Source organism: Rhamphochromis sp. 'chilingali' (genome assembly GCF_963969265.1).
Source record: "Rhamphochromis sp. 'chilingali' genome assembly, chromosome: 2".
In the NCBI taxonomy this organism is placed as follows: domain Eukaryota; kingdom Metazoa; phylum Chordata; class Actinopteri; order Cichliformes; family Cichlidae; genus Rhamphochromis; species Rhamphochromis sp. 'chilingali'.
The window spans coordinates 5,850,281-5,857,223 of NC_137930.1; positions in this window are offsets into that span (position 1 = coordinate 5,850,281).

The following is a 6,943-nucleotide window of genomic DNA, read 5'->3' on the forward strand; positions in this document are numbered from 1 at the left end:
GTCTCTTTTTCATTGACACCACCAAACCATTTAACAACTCAAATACAGATGGAACTACCTGACAAGCCTGGAGTTCACAGGGGTCTGTTGGCTATCTGGATCTCTGGCATTTCATAGAAACTCAGTGCATGGATTTATTGCACCATACAGCTCCGATTCATAGCACTTGGACTATTTGGAACAAGCCTCGTTCTGTTTATTCCCAGCATGTCCGGTCCTCCTCCTCGGCGCCAGCTTTGCTCAAGAGCAACCTTCTCTAAACCTGCTCATCTCGCATCTTTGTGCTCGCCTGGCTGTCTTCCTGCAAAACGAAGCTATGCATTGGATGATGCTGCTGCAAAAATCCCCAGCTGGTTTTGAATCAGTCCAGGCTTCAGTCGCGTCAGATGTTTTAAGTTGCAAGTGTAAGTTGTATATCTGTCATCTGAAAAGATAACTGGTTTTGCTGTTTTTCTTCCGGATTGTCTGTGGTTTGTGTCATTTTTATGCTATGGAACGTTTTTTTTTTTTAAAAGCAGTCTGTAAGAATCAGGGTTGTTTTGTTTTGTGTTTTTGTTTTTGTTTTTTTTCACCTGACAGCAGCGTTGGCTAGATGCTTAAACAGTTGGTTGATTTGACATTTTAAGAGGCTTATTCAGGGACCGGCTGACCTAGGGATCACTGTTTAACTCTGTCATGACCTAACACCAAGAGCGAAGCCATTTTAGCTAACACGTGACATTTGCAGTGATGGCTTGTGGAAACTGAAGTATAAACACGGGAGGGGCTTGCTTATGCTGATTTTTATGTCCCACAAAAAGAATGGCCTTTAGCCCCTCTCGCTGCTTGTGAGAAAGAAACTGTCAGCAATGATGCACCTCTGCATGTTCCTCCAGTGGACTACGGTGGCAGACTCCCTAATTACAGCAAAGCACAATGTAGATTGTACTGTAGTGGCTTTACCCAGTGCCTACAAACCAACGGTTCTTGCATCAGCAGATATCCAGCTTCTTCTTCAGTTTCCTTTTTTGTTTTAAATCACGTCTGAAAGTTATTAAGCTACACTTTTGCCAAAATGCATCTTGGCTAACATGCTCATACCTCTGTGAAACGGTGGGGGTGAGATGGTTATTTCTTTCTTCTCGAATGCTTTGAAATTAAACGCTCTTGTACCGGTACAAATCTTGAGTTCCACACTGTTCTTTTAGTACACTACTTTTCAGGTAGCACTAATTGTAGCTCGCCAACATTGTGAAGGGTTTAAGTCTTTTTTCTTTGCAAGTGCTTGTGTGTGCATGTGTTAGAGTAACTTCGCGGGACATACTGTATTCTATTGCTGCTGTTTATAACCTCTTGGACCATTCGTTGCCATGTTAAGTCTTAAATTGTTGGAACTGAGCTAATCTGCGCACTATGTTATGTTTGTCTTTTCCCCGAGCTTTAATGAAGCAGGGTGTGACTGCGTGCTGTTTGCTTGCATCTTAGGCCATAGAGATTTCAAGCACCTACATGTTTGTCGTGCCAGAGTCACTGAGGAGTGTGATTTATTTATTTTTTCTCCCCTTCTCCCAAATCTCACAGCATGAGTCATTTTGCATAGATCGTATGAAAGTCCAAGACTCAAACCTGAATTGTGCCTGAACTTTTGTCAAGATAATGTGAAAAGAAAGCAATCAAATCTGTTTTCTAGTTATTTTCTGTATAACTCTATTTAGGTAGACGACATATAACACAACAGATGTATTTTTATGCTGATAACATTGTGACTAGTTTACTGATAAAGAGCTAACTGAACCAACTTCAGCTGCTGTATATTTAAAAAAAAAAAAAAAAAAAGAATTTAACCTGTTAAAAAAATGTAAATGCAGTAGATTAAATACTGAATTTGGCTGTTACAAGTTGCTCGTCATATCACTTTGTATATACATGCACATTTTAACTTTTTCCATCACGGAATGTAGTAAACATTCAACAGCCTGACTTCATTGCTCAGCCAGATTCTCCCTGACTGAGCTCTGAAAAATTCTGTAATTGCCTGTGATTTTAATATGGGAAAAGCTGAGGGACCATGTGACGAATTCTTGCTTAACTCTGTTTCCTTGCGAGGGTGTGAAGTCTCTGGTGTGATTATGACTGTTCTTGTGTGGTGGGGGGAGGGAGGGGAAATAAAGCGCCGCCATGTCTAATTCAGGGTTTTCTCACTTCTGATGTCAGGAACTACTGAATCCTACCAGTGGATTGTTAAAACGGGGCATTGCACACAAGCATTGAAATGATTGTAAACCTCTGAAATCACAGCTTTGAACAGTTTAGGAATTGCATTGCGTTATAGCATTATTTTGCAACAACCAGTTTTTCTTTGGGACATTTACATTTTTGTGATATAAGCTTGCTTGCAAGAATTTTATTTTTTTTATTTTTTTGGTACATGTTAGAGGAATTTAATGTCATACAAGCAGCTTAGGGAAAAATGTTTGGTGTGCCTCTGTCCAAAACGAAATCCAGCCACCAGAGTAGTTTCTGCAGGGCCAAACCTGATTGCAGCAGAAATTTGGCAAAGAAATAATGTAACACAATGCATAACAGACGTTTGTACGTTTTGATAGAGTAGGTGATGCCAGTTTCCTTTAAGCTAAATTACATTTTGGGACTTGAGAGGTATCCATAGACTGTAGATAAAAGATGTACCCACAGTGCCAACATCCACTGACTTCTTTGAAACAGGATGTGACCATATTTGGATAAAAGGTTGAGCGGGAAAAGTGATGCTACTGCTACTAATGGCTAGATAACTTGGTAAAGTGCCAAAGGTCAAATGTTATGCTAATGTTTGGCTAGCTTAAAAACTTGGCAGAAAACTGAACACAAAAGAACGGCCACTTAAGTGCATATCTTTAAACATGATTGCAGTTTTAAAAAGTATTTTCTTCATAAGATGCCAAGTTTGGATATTGCGTTGAGCCGGCCTCAAGTGGCCATTCAAGGAACTGCAATTATTGCCATTTCTACTGTGGTTTCATTTTCCTAGCAATCTATTTCCAACAGACTCGAGATCAAAATCTCTTACGTGAAACAACTTTAGCTCTCGTAACCTGGCAGAAAAAAAAATGCAATCAAGCAGAACCCTACTTTTCATAGAGGGAAGGGACAAAAAGATTAAAATGTGTTTTCAGGGGTTTTAAAAAGACTCGATGTCCTGAGTATTTATCCCCTGCATCAAAGGAGGAGCGGTAGTTTTATTTGGCCTTTTTAAATGATCAGTTGATCGCAGGGCACGTTTAAGGTGCAGAATAAAGCTTTCATCAGTGGTTGTGAATGCATTTAAAATGATTTAGTTTCAGTGTTTGATTTTTAAAATGTGAGGTTCTTGAGGGGAGGCCTGTTTAATCGCTCCTACTTTGAGTGCAGTGATGAATATCGGCCCCACTCTACTCTCAGAAGTTGGGAAAGGGATTCTTGTCATTCATTTTAATGTGACACTCCTCAAAATATATCAATGGGTGCCTTTTGTTTGTAAACCAAAAAGAAGGAATAAACAATGTTTAATCTTCTCCTAGTTCAGAAGTTATGTTTTTCTTTTGTAGTTGAGTCATTCTGGCACACAGCTGTAAATCACATGACTGAAGCATTAGTCTCAATCTGTCCAGCTGACCTGTTTTCCTGTTTCCTGTAGTGCATTACAGATCAGCACTCCACCTCACGCGCTGTATCTGGAAGCCAGATTAAAGTGGAAGCTATTAGACGGCTCCATTAAGATTCAATATGATCAGGATTATACTTCAGGGATGAGAGGATTGGCCTGTCATCATTTTTGATGGCCGTTTTCATTTTCTAGAAACCACGACTGGAAGGGCTGCATTTCTAATAAAGCTCAGAAGCCAATCATTGACGCTGCACTGTGTTAACCTTTACTTTGGTTTTAGACTTAAAAGTGTGCAGTCTTGCCACAGTTCTGAAAGCTCAGTCACACTGTGTGAGCCCGGACAGGAGTGGGTAACATGATTAATGTAAGTAAAAAGCACCTCCAGAAGAGAGGTTGTGGATGCTGGAGTCTGCATTCCAACAAGACTGCAGTCATGAGAGATTCCATCTTACAAGGTTTTATCAACATGCAGTTTGTTGCGCCACAGTTGGTGTGTATGCTTCACTAATGTCCTTTCATCAACGCTATTTCAGACCTGGTGGCGTATTGCTGGAGATCTGAGTAAGTGCAGTTATTTGGATAAGTAGTTGTCTAATTTTCTGACTCCGATTTATGATCTCAGATGTTCACACAGTTCCGTCACACTCTTTGTATTGATAAAATTGGAGCACTGTAAATCTGTGGACTGGCCTAAATCCATAAGTTTTGGGACAATGACACAATGGCTTCCTTCGCTTGCATCAACTTCTCTTTGGACCTTATATTGAGTTCCCGTAAACGGCTCCCAAATTCACTTGGATCAATCCCAGATCTTTTCTGTTTTGTCTGTCCTTGAATAAAAAAGGAAAAGGTGCTGTTTGTCATATAGTTGTCAAATTAGTGTTTGAGCCTCTGAAAATGGGCCATTGTGTATAAAAATGGCTGTAATTCCTAAACATTTAATGGTGTACTTTGTTAAATCACTTGAATTAAAACTGAAAGTCTGCACTTCAATCAAAGATTGAAATGTCATTCATGACATTAGCAAACTACTGTGACCATAAACTGTATTTTAAAGATGGATGTTGCCATCGTTATATCAGCTTTACCAACCTCAATGTTGGTGTTTTGGAGCCAATAGTGATCTCTGAGCAAGAGGATGGCGTTATCAGCTAATTCTGCAAAGTTTGATTTGCAAGCTAAATACTGCTAAGCAAGAGAATTATAAAATACTAGAAGTTTTCTCACCAAGTGTAGCAAAAAACTTCTTGGATGGGTTGTACAGCATCGCAGCTCCTATGTTTTTGCCAGATAATTCGGTTACAAAAGCTCAAAGTGGTCGAGGGGTTTGGTTCTTGAATTTGTGGAGGTGAGTTCAAGTAGACGGTGTCAAACATGGCCTTAATTAGGGAGTCTTACCCTTAATTTCAAGTATCTGACTGGGAGAGTAATAAAACAAATATTACATGCATACCATTATGTGGAAGAACCAGCATGGTTTCTAATTTGATTGGAATTTTTAACACTGCACATTTGCTCACATTAGTTTTGGTTATTTGCAGGTACTTAGTTAATATAGTATTCTGATATAAAGAGAACAAAGTTATATGTTTTAACTTAGTAAATGCTCTTAGAAACTGGATCCAGAATCCCACTAACAAGGCTGGGATAAACGTACACAGTGAGTTCGGGGAAAAAGCAGATGTAAACATGCAACATAGTTTGGTTTGAAAGTAGATGTACAATCTGGGGTCCTTGTGTGAAGAATTGGCTTAATATTTGGAACACAACATTAATTTTTATTGTACTCAAGACCTGTAAACTTTACCTGTATAATCAGGCTTCTTTAAGCACAACATTTCAGGTTGGAAACAATATTAGTCTGATTGAGGTTAAAGTTTGTTTACTGAAGTGCTAAGCCTTCTGTGCCCGCATGTTAATGCTTCCTCTTTTACATAAAGAATTTATAAAGACTGAATTGCTTCCTACCAATCGGATGCTATTGTGTACAGCTACTACATATTGCTCAGACATTGATCTGGATTTATGTGTGAGGAGGGAACCTTTTATCGCTCCTCTTGTCCAGCTTTACACAAACAAGAGAAATGAAGACAATGATCCGTTGAAGGCTGACCTCGTTTCACGCTTCCATTTATTGTTTATGCCAATTGTTACCGACAGCACGGTATTTTACGCGTCTCTCTGCAACACCTGGCAACAGCAGCCCCGGCAACTGTGGCCAAGCAACTATGCCAAGCACTGAGTCACATCCAGCCATGTACACCCTGTGGGGTCTGGGCCACTGGGCTGCATAAACAGGAAGCAGGGGGCTTATAAGGCTTAGAGTGGGAGCCCCGAGGCAGAAAACACTCACATAAATACACACTAAACGTCTATTCCATTTTTTAATTCAGGGAATGCTGATGTGCAGGCTTTTAAACACTCGTGGTCAATAGCTGCTCATTTGTGTACTTGTTAACAAAATGGCGATTCATTCTATAAGTACTTTATGAAAGCTTTTGGAAGTGTTTTCATGTGAGTTACTTGGAAAACCCTCCGTGGGATTGCTGAGTAAAGCCGGGAAATGAGAATGTGGAAAGTTGATAGCAGGGATACTTGTGGCTATGGTTGTGCCTGTCGTCGTTGTCATGTAATTTATTGAGTTGTCATGTAATAATATGAGAAATTTGTAATCTGCAGTTCACCTCAAATCTGTGGAGCTTTTTAACGTCTTTCAGCTCGTCGTCGTGGTTCCGTGGCCTGCAATGCTACTTTTTATGATTTAGGCCATGGACCGTACAAAAGATGGACGTCGCTACCCACTGGTTTGTGAACTCCTGTTTAAAAACCCTGAGATGAGTGTCGCCATCTTGGTGTGATGAGTGAGGGTCGATTCTGATGGTGATATCCTGCACAATCCACCTTTTTTGACTCTCAAGGCCTTCAGGACACGTAAAATCCATGTGAATCTTTCGTGCATTAAAAATGTTTTTCGGATTATTCATAATGCAGCCGCTCACACCAAAAGTATACTCAGAACCAAGCTCGATTCTTTTGATTTTTCAGATACAACAGATCTAACTAATCGGATCACTGAATTTGGCAACAAGCGAGCTCGTACCTCAAATCGCACAGCGGTAGAGATTACACAGCGAGATGGAAATAGTAACCTCAGACACAACAAAACAGGATGTTGCTTGATGTTGACATAATTTTATTTTTACAGTGCATTTGGTGTGTGTACACATTACACAACGAGGTCAGATATGGAAGATTCAACATGTTATGTCATTTTTTCATCACACATACGATGTGTAACGGCCTTTAGAATGATCAAAACTT